This window comes from Chamaea fasciata, unplaced genomic scaffold (assembly GCF_029207755.1).
Source record: "Chamaea fasciata isolate MVZ Bird 193981 ecotype frontalis unplaced genomic scaffold, bChaFas1.0.hap1 SCAF_7, whole genome shotgun sequence".
NCBI classification, from domain to species: domain Eukaryota; kingdom Metazoa; phylum Chordata; class Aves; order Passeriformes; family Sylviidae; genus Chamaea; species Chamaea fasciata.
This window is the reverse complement of record NW_027094092.1, coordinates 47176359-47180202: the sequence shown is the minus strand read 5'-3', so window position 1 is coordinate 47180202 and position 3844 is coordinate 47176359. Positions and strand designations below refer to the sequence as shown.

Sequence of the window (3844 nt, the reverse complement as noted above, 5' to 3'; positions counted from 1 at the left end):
CCCACAGTGCAATGCAGTGTTGGACATGTTGTGTCTTGAAAATGAAGGAGAGCTAATTAGTTCTATGATATGGATTACAAAGTTAATCTGTTCCTGTAAGACTTTCATAAGGCAGGTCATCTCAAAAAAAAAACCAGCACAAGCAAACCAACAAAACACAAAACAAACCTCAAAACTCCAGCCTAAAAGCAGGAACAAAGTATGTAAAGCCCCAGATCACACTTGAAGGTGCCACTCCTTGGAGGTGACTCAGTGAAGGACTAGCACGGCAAAATTGGAGGCTGTGAGGTGATCCACAAAAGTTTCAGGTTGCCCTCACCTTTTTACATGTGGAGACAGGATACAGAAATATTTCAGAGTTATTTTCTAACAGTATGTTAAAATAGGTGAAATTACCTCATCTCCATGCGAAAAGAATGAAGCCTGACAAAAACTGAACCAACATCACCAGGACGGAGAGAGTTCTGGGTCGTTCCACATGGAGGAAAGGGGTTTGTAGAGATGTAACTGCTACTTTTATATAAAGAAGAGCTAGGTAAAGCCAGGGGGAACATGAACAGCTTCATGAACACTGTCTGCTGTGAGAGAGATGGATCCCATAGCACAGCTAGTGTCAGGATGAATTGAAAAGGTAAAACCCTGTGGAAGTAGGCTTTACTGAATGATGAAAGTTTGCACCTTGGGGGTTGTTGAAAGTTCAGATATGTGCTGCTTTTGAGTTGCTTCTTGTTTCTTCTGGGCTGTAAAGCTGGGGTTTTTTTAGCAGAAATCTAAAAATAAGAGTATGAAATTCATGACTGCCTGAATGTGTTGCAGTTGTTTCCCTGATGGCAGGAGGAAGAGCTGGCCTCACAGACAGCTCTTAGTCATTGTGCCTGCTATCATGAAAGAGCACATTAAGAGCTCCCAAACACTTGGAAAGAGTAGGAGAAATTACTCTTTCAAAGCCCTGTCTGAATGTATACATTCAGTCCGCTGTTTTACTCATTTCTGCTTTTAGAGTTGTTCTCTGCCTTAGAAATCCAGGCTGCTTCTCTAGCAATTAGCATTATCATTTCATAGGTTTAACATTTTTTTCACCCTTTATATATGCCCCTTTTTCTGCTGAAGTATTCAGAAGAGGCTTTTTTCTTTTGGATTTTCACATCTAGAATGCAGAGGTTAAAAAAAAGGCCTCCATGTTCCTCATAGATAGTGTCATGTTATGACCCAGAGTCTCCAGCCATAGTAAGTAGACTTCAAAAAGCAATTATCAGATGAGAAATCAGCTGCTAGCATGTTTTTATTTTCACACATAACTGACACCCAGGTGGCACTTGTTATCATCATGTGCCCTAACCCTCCTGCAGACTCTTTTAGCTCTGACGATGCAAAGCCGAAACGTGCAAGTGGGATTTTGTTCTGTGTTCCTCTTGCAAGTGATTTCCATAGCTTCACCATCCTACATGGCATTGTTACCTCTTCCCTCAGGTGTGTGACAAACTGAAAGACAGACACTGAAGATGTCACTGCACCCACAATGCTCTCTGAGATAGAGCAGGTTGTCATCCATGCTCTGAATTTTCTGTTCCTAGCCAGAGACCCATTTCCTTTTCAGTCACTCAGGGAACAGCCCCACAAAAGAAAAAACCAATAACCTTCACCTGCACTGATCAATAGATTTGTTTTAAGGCCTCCAAATAACATCTCACAGATCTAGTACCTGCATGGCAGGCTGTTTATTTTGTGATGGTAATCTAATGAGAAAATAATTTTAGGCTTGTGCAAGCTCAGTCTTACATCAGAATATCCTGTGGTGAATTGGGCAAGTACAGACACCCTCACTGTTCCTGCAGGCATGCAGTTGCTCAGCCTATCATTCCTAGAATGTTGGGATGCTGGAATGCAAAATATGAAAAACTGTCAGGTTTCTAGCAAATTGTCACCACCAAGCAAAACAGGGCAAAGCTGAGGCTGTGTTATTTACAAAAACAGCAGAAGAGTTGTGTATATCCATAGCCCCAGGGAGGAGTGTCATTCACTGCAGCCAAGGTTTCCTCTCTTCCTCCTTGTTGCTAGGAATGGAGTCCAAGGCACTTTTCCGCCCCATGTGCCAAATCCACTGTGTTTCTACCCAACATCCTGCTGCACAGGACAGGAGTTCACCACCTTTCCTTGGAGAGGATCTGGAGGGCAGGTCCATGATCAGCCTCCACGGTACACTGTGTGCTGGCTACTTCTGTACAATGCAAACTTAGATGGACACAGCTTTGTTCAGAGCACTGATAACCACCCTCCCTTCCCTACCAGCAATGAAGCAGAAAGCAGTTCACCTGAGTTGAAGATAATGCACTTTTTTAGTGTTGTTTTAGCTCTCTTCAAACCAAGTTGCATCTTGTCTCATCAGGACAGTTTAGGGTAAATGCTGAGCATTGTGGCCATCTCAGGGCAGGAGGCTGAAGGCCTCTAATTCCTGTGCTTAGCGTCTGCCTGTGAGAACAGGGGTGGAGGGACAGCAGAGGAAAAGGAAGCTTAAGCTAAAGTGCTGACTTAAAGCAGCATTTTGTGCCAAGAGCTCAGGCAATTCTGAATCGGAAGCTGTTTCCTTCCTAGAGGCACGATACCCAAAAGAAAGAAGACAACAAAAGTCCTACAGTTCTGTAAGCCTTGCACCACAGGCAGAGCTGGCCAGTATCCCTCCCACACTAGCAGTACCCATCCAAGAAGGGATTCTGGTGGGACAGGCAGGGCCTGCACAGCAGCTGGATAGGAGGAAAATATTTTCCACACTGCAAGGTGTTAAAACACTGGACTAGGGCCCCAGGAAGGCTGCATGACCCTGGAGACTGCAGCACTGAAAGGATGAAGCTCTGAACAACCTTAGGAGGCAGCCCCGTTTGAACAGGGATTGGACTGGTGATCCCCAAGGGTCCCTGCCAGCCTCAATCATTCTACAAGGCCATAGTAAAAAGCCAGTCTTATGCCAGGTTTCAAAGTACAGTTGGTGACTGGAGCATGAGGAGGCCCAAAAGCTCTTGAATTCATCATGGAAACTCCATTTGATCTCAATGGCTTTTATTTTAGAATAAACTTGACCTGCCAGTATAATTATTTCAGTGAATTATTGACAGATCGTGTCACTGAGTGCCAACTGGCGTTAAATCAGCTCTGTGCGTGCAGTGGACACAGGCTGGTTGTTTCTCTGCAGAAGTTGCTGGGTTCAGCAGGTCTCCCTGTTCCTCTCTTCCACACTGGGATCCTTTCCTTGTGAGTCAATGAGTGATCATTGCACAACGTTTCTCTGCAAATGAGTGTTTGAAGAGGCCTTGGCTGGATTGCACAACCCTACTTAGTCAAAAAGTCCTGGAACACTTCTGTCTGCTGAGGGCTCACATGAGGGCCAGCATGTGAGTCACAGCGTGACCATCTTGACTAACCAGGGGAGGCCACAAATCACCAGGCTGGGCTGCTTCCTCTTCACCTGGGCTGCAGCATGAGGAAACCCCATGGAATAGCCAATTAACAAAATCCCATGGAGCATTTAAAATTGCCCATTTCATTCCCACATTGGACTTCTTTTTCTCACACCATCCAAAATGCCAGATACCTGCCCAAGGCAGTGCAGGATCCAGAGGAAGGGACATGCTGAACTGCTCCAGCAATCTCCATTTTGGAGAATCAGCACTTTGCCAGAGTCATCAAAACAACGGCATGTTTGCTCAAGGCAGGCTGTGTCTGCATGGCCATGGTGGCAGCCAGAACCTGAGTGCCACCACTGAGCTGTGAGCTCGGAGAGTCAGCATCCTTCTCTGTCCTGTGTCATCCAAAATACCATCATACAGGTCATTTCCCAGCTTATATTCCT

General features: G+C 45.3%; 1 protein-coding gene across 2 annotated transcripts in view; it reads right to left on the bottom strand.

The window, feature by feature from the left end:
- The window catches only part of RIN3 (Ras and Rab interactor 3), a 74497-nt gene that overhangs the window by 3182 nt on the left and 67471 nt on the right, over positions 1-3844 (bottom strand). The gene's annotated exons all lie outside the window — the stretch shown is intronic.